This window comes from Poecilia reticulata, chromosome 20, assembly GCF_904066995.2.
Source record: "Poecilia reticulata chromosome 20, P_reticulata-male-v2, whole genome shotgun sequence".
NCBI lineage: Eukaryota > Metazoa > Chordata > Actinopteri > Cyprinodontiformes > Poeciliidae > Poecilia > Poecilia reticulata.
Genome location: NC_088849.1, coordinates 8,679,685 through 8,695,311, shown reverse-complemented (window position 1 = coordinate 8,695,311; position 15,627 = coordinate 8,679,685). Strand labels below are relative to the sequence as shown.

The window sequence follows — 15,627 nt, the reverse complement described above, 5'->3', positions numbered from 1 at the left end:
ACCAAGACGAGGCTGAGGAGGGAATCTGACATACTCAGTTAAGTTTTTACTGGTTTTGTTTTTAAAACACCATTAACGTAAGCAGTGTAACTATATATTGTATATTTGGCGTTTGTCATGTCATGTGTGATTAATTGGAGCGTAACGGTGGAGCATTTATGCGCATTTATTTCCCAGCGCTCTGCGCTTGTTTCTGCCTAACGGATCTGCACTTTAATTTCTTTCATTCCTCAACAGTCAGCTGCTATTCCTCTATTTAAACTACAATAAGTAGATCACACATTCTCTTTAGGTTTTCTCTGTGTGCTGCAAACTCATTAAAAGCTCGAGCCGCCGTCAGGAAAATAATTCTGGTCCGACCCGAACTATTTTACCTGTCAAATTATCTGTCAAAACATATCAACATAGACTATTTAGCTGCATTTTTATGCGGTTTAGTTAACCTCATAAAATTGAATCCAGATCCCATCACACATAAAGCAGAAAATGTATCTAACTTTTCTCCGTAGTGACACAAACCACTGATTGTGGCTCCAATAACTTATAATAAATTAAATTAAATTACCAGCTCTAAACCCGCGGGGGTCTGAACGGCACAGGCTCACAAATTCTTCCAGGTCGCATCTGCAGAGAAATCCGCGCTGGTTCATCGGTCAGTTTTATCTGTGTGATCCAAACCGAACAATTGAACTCTGCGAGTTTTTTTACCCTGTGCGCGGTTCGGCCGTGCGTTTTTTCCAAGGATTTTTTTTTTTTTTTTGTGGTTTCACTTCTCCAAAACGGACAGATGTTATGTCTGCCGCTCTCCTTCTGGGTGTGGGAGGGTAACATCTTTAGCTCCATTGGTTGAAACTGCAGGGTGAGTTAAGTTTAGCATTTCGCAGCGGCGGCAGCGCACTGTCCTTGGTCTAATTAACTTCTGCACCTTTATTTATTTCCTCAAAATAAACTGCTGGCTCCTCTTGTTTAGACTATAAATGGATTAAAACAACGCTGCATTCTCTTTAGTTTTCTCTGTTCTGTACTGGAGACTGGAGTTAAAGGCGCCATTTCAACTAAAGGTTTGCAATGAGCTTCCTGACCAAGGTGTCCTGTCCACAACTCTTCAACACGCTGTCAGCTCCCGGTCAGAAAGACGCATTTAGTTCAGTGTCCATGAGATGATATTCAGAAAGGATTCTTTTAATTGATTGATTTTAGTTGAATCTGGGATGAGCTCTTTGCATAAAGTCTATAATGTCTGCCCATGTGCAACAGTCAGGTGTTAATTAATTATAACTTGTCAAATGATGGAGGGTCTTAAAATTTCCCAGTCGTTTAAAAAAAAAATGTGTGTGTGTGTGTGTGTTATTTCTGCCCCCCCCCCCCCCCCCCCCCCAGAGGTAGCCCTGGCTCCCCCTGCCCCCCCCAATTTTAAAAGTCTAGTTCTGCCATTGCTGGCCAGCTCATACTGTATGGCATTTTCTTGTATTATCTTTATTTTCTCTTGCAATAGATTAAAATAAATCCACTTCAGTTTATTTATAGCATACTTTCTTATCTTATTTGATAAAAATAGGATTTGTTTAATAAGGTCAGGGCTGGTGTGAAGCTGTAATGACTAGTTCAGTTGTTTTGTACCATGGAAAGTGTTGGGGTTTTTAAAATTAGCTCAAGACCTGTTAAGAACCAGACACAAGACCAATGAGGCTTTTATGCCTTCCTTTGCAAATCGTTGATCCCGCTCGGGATCAAAGATTGGTGAGCTCTGCTCAACTCTACTTGGAAATCTTATTATGATGACCTTCTTCAGTGGAACAATGGTGAGATAACAGAACAGATGGACCCTTTGAGTGGGAAATTACATCATAGATAAAGAAAGAACCTTAAAGAATAACTGGTCAGAGCCAGTTGGGTAACTGAACACATTTAGATAAAACACTCAAATAAATTGATAAAACAGTGATTAGTTTTACCCAACAGAAAGCAGTCAGCAAGCTATTGGTTTGGAGAACAACCTTACCTCAGTTGCCAAACAAACCAGTGATCATGGATTAGTGGATCTTTCATTTCTGACAAACGTCAACCTCACAAAAACTTAAAGGCGTTTAAGAAAATAGAGAAATTTAAAATCAGTTTTGCAACATCTTGTTGCAAAATAATTATGCTTCACAAACCTTATAGGGCCTTATACTCTAGATCTCTCCCTCTCTGGACAAATTTTTATTTTCTCTTCTCGGGATGAAAAAAGAAAGATCAAAATGTGCTGTACAAACAGTGCTCAGAAATGTTCTCCGCGCTCCTCTCTGTGGTTTAAACATCAGAGCTAAGCCACAGCGCTTTGATCCCGCTTGTGGACGACTATGTAAGGTGAATCTTTCGACATTGCGGATCGCCTCTGGTCAGCTTCCTCTTCCAGATGGGCAAACTGTGCCGCTCAGATGGAGCCGTGCGTAAGCGTCTGCGTGTGTATTCGGTCCTCTCTCTCCCTCCCCCCTCGGTTTCCCTAAGGCACCTGCCGTTTTGATCAGAAGGAGGGCTAACGAGTGAGTTTTTATTTTCAACAAGTGCAGTTCCTGTCTGACGCTTTTTAGGCAAAACGTTCTCGTAAAATCTTTTGATGAGGTGCCCGGGGTCCCTGAGCTTTAAGCAGCGCCGTGTGGGATTTCACAGGGACGTAAATGTTCTTCTGATCTGCCCGAGTTTTGTTTCTGTAATGCAAGCCTCCTGCCGAGGCCACGTGGAGTAACGTGCATACATCCGAGTCAACAGCGCTTCTTCCAGATGCTCGAGGTGGGTTGGGAGGGGTTCGCGTTGCTCTCAAAAGATGGAGGTGGAGTGGGTGGTTGCGCTGCTATTGAAAATGGGGAGGGGGGGACAGTTTTAGAAGCTAATCTTCATCCTACACACACACACACACACACAAAAAAAATCTATGCTCACCTCAGAATAAAGCGGCTCCTCTGAGTTACGTAACGCCCAGGAAAAAGCAGTTTTGAAATAGCACACCACTGCAGAGGGGAAGGGGAGCAGAAATTAATTCAATCACTGAAATAATACATGGAGTCAGCCTTGTAATCCATCTTACATGAAAAGCCAAAGTTTGGTTTCTAGTTTCATGCTGAAGGGAATCGGGGTGATACAGTATTTATGACTATGCAGTTAGTGAATGAGAACTATCCACAAGTGGCTATTCAATATTCTAATAAGAGGAAGAGCCAAAACGAGGAGATTTAGGAGGCCCCTTCCAACGTTGGCAGTGGGAGAATTTCTGATTTGCCATAAGATGCACTGTGGCAGCATTTGTACATATCATACAGCTGAGAAATATTTCATGAAAATAAAATTCTGATTAAAAGAGACCTATGAGGCCTGATCTGTATGTAGTTGGATGTCTGGGAAAAGGAATATGTTTTTATGTGTTTTGGTCTGTCATCCACATGAAAACTCTATTTAAATATCACTAAAACTAATTATTTATGCAAAACTCCAACCAAGGTGGAGATTTGAGAAAACTCAAATTTTTGTGTTTGTGTTTACATGAGAAAACACAGACTTGGAGTCCAGTCTGCGACACATAACCACCCATATAACCACAGTTCTCAATGAACATCGCCTCGTGTTTTAATAATTATTCTGATATGCCATTTAAAAGTAGTTCGACCAATATATTTGTCAATACAAGCAAACGTCCTTGCGCTTTGTTTAATTCCCAACAGGAAGTTGTTGTTGTTTTGAAGCAGTCTGGTTGGCAAAGCAGATTATCGCTTTGCGCTACACTGCCCCCTACGGGTTTGGCGTGTTTAAAACAACGTTCAGGCTCAAGTTCATGTGGGTTGTGGATGGAAACCTTTCTGAAATGATCCCTGTGTATAATGTTATTATTTTTTAAACAATGTGGCGGAGATATTTATTTTTGTAAGGTCAAAAATAAGACATTCTTCACTCTTTACCAGGATTATGTCTAAGGCCAAGCACTCAAAATTCTAGCCAATTAGGAGTTATGTAAATAAGAATAATAATCTTGTAAGAATATTAGTTTTTCGTGGATTTTGGTAAACCGTCCAGCCTTTAAATGTTTACTTCCATTTAATTTTAGTTTGTGATGATTTTATAATCCAAGTTTCTGTATTGCTACACCAAAATCCTGAAATTGTTTTCATAGTGCCAGGATGTCAAGAGATTCTTGTATTTTTATTTTAAAAATGTATTTCACAAAACCACTTGTAATCTTTGGAAATTACCGTCCACCAAAAAAGATTATATTCAGAGTATCTGCAGATAGGATTGGGTTCATAACTGAATGTGAACATGGAGGATCAATCCTAAGATGATGCAATTTCAAGTCAGTAACGACGTCCCATTAAAAATCTTGATGCGTCACTACTTTTGCATGAAAATGAGAACTGGTTCACATCATTAAAATAAAGACTACATACAAATTAGAATTAAAAAAAACAATGTGCTGGTCTTATCTTTAAGTTAATAAAAAGGCTCTGTTTTGAATAAGCAATCATATTTTAATTTGTGTTTTTCAATTATTCAAGTCGGTTCCTGAGAAACAACTCTGACTGCACATCGACGCATGACTAATGTGTGGAAACCACCCTTAAGAATTGAAACAGAGAGTATTTAAGTGCTCACGATTACAATGGGGAGTCCTCAGGGTATGCTAATTGATGCTAACCCACTTACGCCATTATGGATTTGACAAGCTGGCTATTTGAGGCGAGAGATTTTTTACCAGCTCAGATCCAGAAGTGGAAAAAGACACATTTGCTGCTTTACGGAGGAGTTTATTGCTGCTTGTTTTGTCTTTTCGCTTTTCTGCTGCACACTCAGACCCAGATTGGGATTTCATCACTTGGTGTGATGTGTCACGTTATCAACATCAAGAAGACCTCTCGCATTACCATAACTTACATCAGAATTTAACATCACCGAGTGGGCGATCGTCTCTGTTGAGGTTTGACTTTTAGGATTTGGGCTGGTTAGTTTTGTAGTGTTTTCGACGTACATCCAGCCTCTCGTGTTCTCCAATGTCCACGCTACCCAGCAGAATGAGAAGAACAGGCAATAAAGATGTCAATGTTGGATCCAAAAGCAGCACACTAGATTGACTGCCTCTATTTACTGGAATGGAAAATGGGATTTAAAAAAAAAATGTATTTCCCTTCCAGGCATTTTCTGCCTTGACGTTTGATCATGTATTCCTTATTCCACTGATATCTGGATTTATTGGGACCATCTCATTCAAGGCTCTCCTCTTATGGCTCCGCTCAGCACTGTAATCCAGCAACGACAGAAGGAGCCAGTAAAATGCTTGACATGTAAAGCACCACAATAAATTGTGCTACAAGGTGTAACAGGATGGATAGCCAAATGCTTGAGCTTTTGTTTACACCCAGAATGGCTGTAAATAAAATTTTTTTAAAAAGCACTGGATCCTTCATTGAAACTCAACCTCTATATTTGAGGAGCTGGAGACCTTAATTCAGAATCAACTTTATTAGCCAGTTTGATTGCCAGTATAAGTCTTTCATTTGCATGACATGCAGGTTTTCTCCTCGGGGTGTTGGTCAGCACCACAGAGCCAGGCTTATCTGGCTTTCCAGGAACTTGATTACACCCATCGCTACCTCAGTTCCTATGAGGAAGCTGTTGAGGTCGTAATTGTTGACCGTGAACCATTTACAGTCTTTTGTAATTATGATCCCACTGATGATTGCATGACTTCAATAGAATGAGTGGCAGTAAGAAAACGATTAAGAAGATGAAATGCTATAAGAAGTCCTGTTTGTAGTTTATCAAGACACAGCTGCATGGCGTTATATTCCCGAACTTAAAACATTTGCTGTATGCCTCTAAGTACTGTAAAAAACAAAAGAAGTTGCACCACAACATGCCTGCATATATGTAAAAAAAAGACCAAATAACACTCAGGACAAGTCAAGAGACTTAATTGGGAAATTGTTTAGACCAGGGTGAAGTTATGAAATAATATCCCAAGCTTTGAAGGTTGTCCTGTCCCCCATCTGAAAATGGAAAGAGTATATGGGACAACTCCAAGCCTACCAACACATGGCTTTCCACTTAAACTAACTTTGTCAGACAAGGAGGACGTTCATTTGGAGAGGCAACCAAAAGACCTGTGGTCACTCTGGAGGAGCTGCAGTGGGCCGTTTTGTGATGTTCTTCATGTACTCTAACAGTTACACCCGACTCTTCAGTTAAACCGTAACAATTTTGTTGTGAACAGTGGCTCGTTTTCGCAACACCAGAGACTCTCACCGGCACTTTTTGAAACCTGGCACTGCAGGAAAAGTACCCCAAATAGGTGTGAACTGCTCCACGGGTGTGAAAGCACACATGCGAAATGCACGACTGTAGGGTTTATGGTAGGCATGAATGGGCAGATAACAACAAAAACAATTGTAGATAGCATAGTGCTGTGTTGTGCTCCTTAGCCTGTTCAGTTTAGTTTATTTCTGATAAGGAATACATGTATTGCATAAGCATTTTGTTCATGCACATTCTACGACATGCTAAAACGCAGTGCCGTCTAGTGGCTTGGCATGACAACTGCATTTGACTCTAGGCGCCTCAGTGGCACTGTCAAAACAGGGAACTTTTTGCCAATCTGAAAAACCGTCAGTTTCTAGGCAGTGATCTTGTGTAAACAGAGCTAAACATAGCTCTGTGTTTTACAAAATTGGGGAAAGAGTAAAGCAATTGTTTAAAGAAAAACAGTTAGACTTTATTTAGCTTGCCACAAGCTAACCGAAGGTGCTCTCGATGGGAAAATGGATAGAGCAAAGTACAGTGTAGCTCTGGAGGAACCCCTGGGTGTCAAACTTCAGCTATCAAAGGCCGAGGGTGTGAGAGTTTTTAAATCGTGTTGATACTGCCGCCAGGATTGCTAGAACAAACCCCAGACTGCAACCTCTTCTAAGGCTGGTTTCCCCACTAAATGGCCGAGGCTGCACATTAGAACCGTAAGAGTGGAGATTTCATTGCTCATTAGTTCAGGTTGTTTTCTGCCTGCTGCTAAGATTGAGAGCCCCTCCACTGCAGACACTTAGCCTCTGGCTGCGAGCCTTTTTCCATTTTGCCTATTGACGAGCCTCGTGTGTATTACCGCTTGTCGAATGTGATGTCATCAGCTCAGTTGTTGCCAGGATACCCCTGACTTTTCACAAATGTATCACCTGTTTTGTTTCGTTTAGTTAATCGTTTGTTTGACACGTCTCATGAAGGTGTGTAATCATTTTCTTATTTAAATTAATGGGAATTGTTTAATTCAATCACAAAGCTGCTTGTAGTGCTTGAGAAAAGCGTTTCGAATTTATTCTTAAACTTTCTAAATGGACTTTGTCTCTGCATTTTGTCTTATTTATCGTCTTTGTTAAAATGTTGCCTAAACAGCGTTGTCATGCCAACGGGAAGAAACAATAAGGAAAAGTCTTGAGAATACCTGCCAATTCCAACACTTTACCAATACTTTCTATACATACTCTATCACTTCCAGGGTATACCGGGAAAATGCTTGAATATTTCATGTTACTCTTGACAACTTCAACTTAATTTAAAAAAAAAATTGAAACTGAATAAAAATGAATGATTAAAATGTCCTTTTGATAAATAACATACAGGTTAGACCTGCTTAAAGAGCTGAAATAATTTTTTTAAAACACCTAGAGCAGTTTTATTTTCCACTCATTTGTCACACAGTTATGTGACAGCAGGATGTGTGTGCTGGTGTGCGTCTCTTGAGGGGTGTCCTGCTGAATCAAACGCTGTGGAGTAAAAATTTAACGGATCGGATGTATGTGTCGGAGCATCAGTGAGTTCATGGAGAAAACTGAGCGAACGTGCGATCGTACGAGCAAAAGTCTGGCCTAATAAAGCAAACTTAAAGCGCACAGGAAGGCTCAGGGTGAAGGATTTTTGAAGACATAGTAGTGAGGGCGTGAATCCATGTGTGAGGATGTCTGATGATGAGTGTGGGTCCTGCGGGGCTCCCTGTCCAAGGTTGATGTGATTTACCTGGACAGAGAGAATAACCTCACTTCTGACCCTGTTCCTGTTGAGATGTTGTTATTACGTCTAGAAAAAATAAGAAAAATATAAATACTCAAAGTTTTGTTTTGTAATTTTCCCTATTGGCTATGGCTGACTGAACGGTGTATTATTAGACATGAAAGCTGGTAGTAAGTGTGAGTAGAATGTTTGAAAAAGCTTGTTGTACAAAGTAACACCTTAAAAAAAATGTAAAAACTTAGCAAGCAAATCGCAGACACTTTGAGGTCATATTTTGTTGTAGTTTACACCCTTTAAAACAGGATTAACTCACATGAATATGTCACCTTCGTAGCTTCTTTTAGCTGTTCATGGCTAACACATAGCAGTGAATAGAAACAGCTGAACATCAAATTGTTCTACTCAGTCTCACTAGGGTTAGTTTTACTTATGGTTAGATAAAAGATAAATTGTGTTTTTGCTATCAAGAACATGCTATATTAAGTAGAGATTGTTGACTTGCACATAGTGCAAACAACGAATATAAATTTAGGCGTTTTTTAGCTTAGCAAAATTTGTTTGTTGGTTGAGAAATCATGGTTTTGAGGACACAGTCATCAAAGTCTGTCCACAGCTATGTTTTCCTCAACATTATGTTTCTTGCCAAATGTCACAGTAAACTAAGGCTACACATATAGTTTGTTAGGAGATGTTAAGACAGTGATATCACCACACACAGCTGCAGATAAATCATCTTCTGTTTATATATTTATGAAAAAATTAAGCCACTGTTGCCAACAACAATTTCCCTAAAATTATTTCTTCAGAGAATGGCTTATGATTAAATAAAACAAATTCTGAAAACCGTAAAAAACTTTGGTCCTTGCACAGGACATAAGAAGAAGAGGAAAAAAGGAATCGCAGTAGATCATTTTGGTAGACTTTATGTTCACAAACAACACCTGATGTGGGTTCTTTTTGTGTCAAAAATGTGTCATCAGTTAAATTATTAATTTAAAAAATGTTTGAGATTAATTTAATTTTAATTCAATCTCATGCCTGAAATCCTTCAAATAAAAGCATGTTGTACAAATGTCTTGTTTCCCATAAACAAGTTTACGAGAAACATGTTTGATTAGGATTGCGACGAAAGTCAAACGACAAATGGCAGTGACTCCTTCAGCATTTTAATCAGCTGTATGCAAGTGTGTGTGTGTGTGTGTGTGTGTGTATATCTAAACACACTAATTATGTATTATAGGCCTTAATGAGGGATGGCACTGATTGTCAAACATTAACTCATCTCCCTCTGAGCCAATCAACTTTTCATTTGCTCTTTGTGGGTTGGAATTAATGCACCGGCTGCTTCTGTAAGAAATCCGTGCTTCGCAATCGCGACGCAATTTAGCAAACACACTCAAACGTTTACGGACAAGTAGCAATAATCAATTTCATGTGCAAACCATGGCAAAAAAACTCAGGAAGCTGCCCTATTACCTCTTGTGGTTTGCTTTCTGACCAGGTAAAAGGGATCGTAGTGACTTACCGGAAGCTTCCGGCTTTCCATGAATGTTTTATCAGGCAACAGCCAACAGAGAGAGACACAGCTCCAGCGCGAGGGGTTTTTGGGGGATCACTTACTTCAAATGGAATCGAAATGATCTGTTATGTATACAGAGACCAGGTCTAGTTTCAAAGAGCCCAGCAGCGTTGCTGCACCACCGTAACTCTAAACAAAGAAACTGCGCTTTGGTTTTAACACCAGCTGTACTTGTTGTGCATTCTTTAAAAATTTTTTTAAAAAAGTGTCAGGTGGGATGCTTTCTGTGGTTCCAGTACACACCACTACTTTATGGATGATGTTTCTTTAAAAGGTTTGGGTAATTTCAACAAAAATATGTTTGTTCTTGTTATTTTTGCTAAATCCAGCTTGACGGCTCAATTGTGTTTAGCTCATCTAAAGATTTAATCTTCCTTTATTGTTATTTTACATTAAAAAGAAGCTCTCTTCACACAGCTAATGTTATAAATTCACCTTCATAAAAAAAAACACATGTTGGTCCTCATTCAAAAATATAAATAAATCAAATAAAGCAGCTCCAAAAGCAGATAGCTGCAAATCACAAGCTTTGGGACTAAATATGGCGGTTGCTATAACCACCAACGTGGAATCAGTTCAACACAGCACAGTGAACAGAAGGTCCCAACACCTTCTGGTTAGTGTGGTGAGGTTTACTCAGCTATATTTTCTCTCGAATGGGATGAGGTGACAAAACCATAAAATTATACTTGCCAAAACAAAGGGGGGCATGTATGTATTTATACATGTGTATGTATACGTGATCAATCAGAACATCTGAGGCTCTTAAAGATCATATCTAAAAATGTGCGTCACTATTGAAGAATACACAGACATTACTTAACCACAGATATCACAGTAAAGGCACAATCATTACATTACTTAATCTCACTGTTTGCTAACCACATGCTTCACTCACTCTGGCATACTAAACGCTCGGAATCGACAGAGAATAATTGTCTGACCACTTGAGGGCTCTCATTAAGCTTTGAGATTTAATTCTCAGACCTTCAATAGATTTTTAAGAGTAAAAAATAAAGAAAAAAGGCAGGAATGTCATAAACAAGTTATGCACTCCGTCTTGAATCAGTTTAACATTGTGAATTCCACACCGTTGATTCTGATTCACATGCACTATTTAAGGAGTGAATCAAAAGCAGGACATATACTTCAAAGATAAGACTATCAATGTTCAATAATTCCACAAATTCATTGACGTACGCTTAGATTCAAGATGTAAGATGAGAGAAGATGGTACTTTTCTTGGATCTGTGTATTGTAGTAACTTATTCAAAGCTGTCATGCTGATTAAGATTCATATCAAAGAACATCAGAAGAGTGACCCTACATTCACGGTCGTATCAACATTACTTGAGTTGAAGAAAAATGTGGAAAAAAGTTTCTAGACTTTTTCCTCATCACATTTTCTAAAGGTTTTATCAGTCCAGCATTCCACATGTTGGTCCGTCCGTCCATTTATCTTTATTTTAAGATTTTTTACTGTAGAAATATTTGTCACAAATTTGAGAAAAGAAAAAAAATCAATTCCTTCTATAAAACCTTCAATACAATCAGCTTATGTATTCTAGTGGAGTACCTAACTGGACTCTATTTTTAGCTGGTAATCACTAATTTAGATGGGGGGGGAAGAGGAACGAAAATAAAAGGAACCATGGAAAGGCGGTATAAAAGCCGAGAGCAGAAAACTGGGACAGCACACTGGGTTGTATCTGAAACCAATAAAGACTGCTGGCGAACTACACAACTTAAAAAAAAAGAAAAAGGAGGTGCCCTCTATATTTAGATAAGAGTGAATGATTTGTCAGGATAAATAAAGAATAGATGATCAGTAGACGTGTGCGGCTGCTGCTACTGATCTTTGATGTCACTTCTTTCAAAACACCCTCAGTCTGATATGATTAGGAATGCTCACAGTATACAGTATATACATAATTCTTTTTTCTTTTTCTGTTACCTTTCTATTATGTAATTACATTTCGGTGCCGAGCAGCTGCGCGGCTTCAAACAGACGTTAGCGCACGTCCACATGTTGTGCTCTTGGCTCGGTTTCTGCTGCACAGACACATCCCTCGCCGGGCTTTAATTGGACTGTAGTGATTTGGTTGATCCAGAGGAGCGGCCGCGGCCAGCCAGGGCAGGTTTATTAGCCTCCATCAAAGAGGCCCTGTCAGCCTTGATCATCTGAGGTTACATGGCGGTACATGACTCCTGCAGAGCGTTTCACCTCTGATCAGAGGGCCCGTGGTGGGAAACTACATCCTCAGACATGATTTCTGATTCTTATATTCATTTGAAGCATGCGTACCGTTTCGTGGCCTGCACGAGCTGCTGTGCTGTCTTGCTGCAGTCTGTGTTCTTTTGCTTTCCTAAACCAATTGTGGCTGAAATCAAGGTGTTTTTTTGCATAGCAGAAGAGCACAGTGGTGGTATGATGGTATCAATTAATCACGTGAAGTTAAAATAAGCTTGATAATTTCCGATCTAAATTTTAAGATTTTTTTTAAGGGTAATTCTGTTTGGAGAGACATCATAATTAATTTTATTCATGGTTTTAGTTGTAAGCGGATTTAATTTTTGTTTTGTTTACTGTTTTTGGTTGTTGTGTTTTATGTTGGATATTTAAAATATCTTTTAGTTCCAAAAATAAATGATCTTTACAAAAAATATAGTTTATTTGTTTTATATATTACCTGACGATGGTCTAAAGACAACAATATTATAATTTATTATAATAATTAAAAGGACAGTTTATCGTCCAGCAAAATTAGCTATTGTGGCACGCCTATTAACATCCCTTTATATTCATATTTTATCCCATTACAGATACATCTATAGATGCATAAATATATGCAAATCAGCACATAATTGTGAAGAGGAAGGAAAATGTGACAGTGTTTCTTTTTTCTACAAATAAAAACTCAATTGGATTTGGAACTGGACTTTGACTAGAACCCTGTAATACATGGCGTATTTATTTAGTTTATTTAATCTAAACCGCTGCACTGTAGTTTTGTTGCTGGTTTTAGGTAATGTTTTACTGAGATTAAATTACACACATGCTGCTCTTTCTAGATTATTATTTCTTGAAACCGTTAGAAACTTTTGTGTAATTCACTTCCACTTCACATTAATGACCTACTTTCTGTTGCTCTGTTCTAATGAAATATTTTAATGTGTGTGGTCGTAATATGTCAAAATGTGTAACAAGCTCAATGAAAATGAATACTTGCAAAGTGCATTAAGTCTTCCTTATTTAGGTTAGTACATGTGTGACTAATAACGTCAGCGAAGCAACAAAAAAAAAAACAGATCCGCTTCACTGCTTGTCCCTGAGAATCTCCTGGAAGCTACAACTGGGAAGTATGTCAGTAGTTCCTCAGCTTCTGAACATGCAAGCTGGTTTATGGGTTTCTCAAATTTTTGAACACGAAAGGTTGTGATCAGATAAGACCGTGAAGGGTTTTCAGTTATCAATATAAATACATGTGACACCCGCAGCGTTATTGCTGTGTCTACCCAGAAGCAGCGTGTGAAATGAATGACTTCCGTCTTAAAATAGACTGTGGACTGTAAGTCTAGGTTTTGGTTCTCGTTATTGGCTCTGTATAGAGAAAAGCGCAGTGTTTTATTCAATTCTAAAACATTCTTTCAAATGTAATCCCATCACATTGTGAAATCACATGCCACCCAATTCAAGTCATCTCATCCAGCTGTGCGAGTCCAGCCAGTTGCGTTGAGTTGTTGATTTTCCACTCGCATCATTCTGAGCGAGCAAGAAATAAACCTTCAACAAAACCAAGGTCACACTGTTAAAACACAAAACCTCACCAAGTGTTTTTGGTCTAGTTTCTAGTGCAAATATCTTAGTGCACTTGAAAGAAGATAGAACTGACTTACAAATAACTTTTCTGCAAGATATATGAGCTTGTTTCAAGTAGATACTAGATCATTTCTTAATGTTGATTAAAAACTACTGGCTCCACTGCCAAATAACTTCACATATAACTTATTTCCTGCTGACAAGTTACTTGTAAGTTAGTCTTGTCTTGTTTCAAGAGTACAAAAATAGTTGCAGTAGAAACTAGATCAAAAATACTTTATAACATTTTGTGTTTTTGCAGTGGATAACGAGCAACAATCTGATGTAGTCCACTGACGACAAGAAAGGACACAGTGAGATGCATAAGTACTAGGAGAGGAGTACTTTCTACGGATGAGAAAATTCAGAAAGAACTGAGCAAACAGCTTCCATCCCTGATGACGGTTTCTATGACACACTTTCTTCAAGAGATGGTGTGAGAGCTGCTTTTGTTGCCAACTTTGGCTTAAGGACACGCAGAGATAGACACTAGGTGGCGCTAGAGTTCCTGCCATTTTTCTTCTGGACAAAAAGTGCCCCAAAACAAGTGTGGTGACCTGTAAAAAAAAAGTCTCACACAAGGTGCCCCTTTTTTTTAATACCCCTTTTTTATCACTATAGGTGATGCCGTATGTTTTTCCTTTCCTGGATATTAAGGGGTAAACACCCACATATCCTCTTAGAGTCTGACACTCCCATATGCTGATCTCACTCCTATGAGTATTGACAAATCTAATTCATGCGAGAAAAAAAATCTCTCCAGTTTTATACAGATGGTCATTTGAGTTTGTGAAACTGTGACTCATGAAGTCAGCGAAGCCAAAATATTGTAGCGCCTCGCTTGCTTCTCCCGCCCTTCACCCTGGAGAGTCTCCTGAAAACCACAACTGGAAAACCTCCAGATATCCTCAGCAGCTTCTGAACATGTTGTACCTACGAACCGGCATCCAGATGTCGTACACGACCTTCATTAGTGGAGAGATCAGTATTCATAACGACTGAGCGTCAAAGCGTTAGCGGAAGACAGGAGAACCTCTGACCCATAAATGGGTCGTTCACATGTTTTCGGCTGCAGCACTGAAAAGAACATGCATTGATAAATTAGGACCAAACGTTATCTATGTACGCACGCTCGTGTCTTTTTTCCTTGTCTTTTTTGAGTTATTATGCTACAAGGTTATGTTAAAATGAGGTTTAGTGATCAACATTAGATGACTAATACAATCAACTGGGAACGCAATATTTGCTTACATGACTTTTAAAAGATGTCCGTCTCAAATAGCTTTTATATAACTACTCTCTTTAAGAGCTGCATCCATTATAGTTTCCAGTCTCCGGATCTTGTAAAGTTTTGACAGATGTCGGTCTTCCCGTAGCGAGCTGTCAGTAATTATTTACGTCAGGAGCAGGGGTGACGTCACACCGTGTGTTTGAGAAAATGGTCTGTGTCCAAAAAAAAAATGTGTTTAGTAATATTACAGAGACAAAATGCTTGAAGAGTTGACGTTTAGCATCTTTTGTAGTCACCATTGTTTGTCCCTTTAGATGTGGGGGAGGGGCCAGCCCAGCACTTCCTGTTCAAATTATATGATGTCACTGCTTGCATCACCGGATACAACCAAATGGAGGAGTTTATTTCTTTTTGTGTTGTTTGTTTTCTTTCAAGTGACCCTTTTGAGTTGCCCTGCTATAAATGCTTTAGTTTGCAGATCATTTAGTCTGTAAATTAGATTAATAGCCTCATTCCTGACTCTTTGTTGAGATGTTCTTGCTTGGTGTGACCTGTCCTCTCATGGTGCAGTCTAACGAAGTGCAGGTGTGTTGCAAATCCTGCATACAACTTGAGAAGGACTTGGAACTGGCTGCTCATTCTGCCTTCTTCTCACCTTTTATTTATTTATTTATTTATTTATGACCCCTTGACGATGCCACCTCACAAGCACGGTTAGCATTGCTACTGGTAAACGACAGTCCTTTTTGTTCACTACCTTTACTTTGGCTTTGTTTATTTTTATGTCATTTTGCACAGCACCATATACAAGTTCCCCTCAGGCTGAAATCATTCACATCAGTTTATTTTTGGAGCGACTTTACGCGTTGTATTCACTCAGCAGATAAACTACTGCTGAGGAACACAATCTGCTTAGTAACTGTACACACTGTGATACCT

General features: G+C 39.0%; 1 protein-coding gene across 4 annotated transcripts in view; it reads left to right on the top strand.

Moving 5' to 3' along the window:
- vav3a (vav 3 guanine nucleotide exchange factor a) overlaps positions 1 to 15,627 on the top strand; it is a 103,275-nt gene that overhangs the window by 34,265 nt on the left and 53,383 nt on the right. Inside the window, exon 1 of one of the 4 annotated variants that reach the window (XM_081601297.1) lies at positions 14,815 to 15,417. The exons of the other annotated variants lie outside the window; for them this stretch is intronic. The gene's annotated coding sequence lies outside the window, so the exon portion shown is untranslated. Of the gene's footprint in view, positions 1 to 14,814; positions 15,418 to 15,627 lie in introns of those variants that run through there. 4 annotated transcript variants of the gene reach the window in all.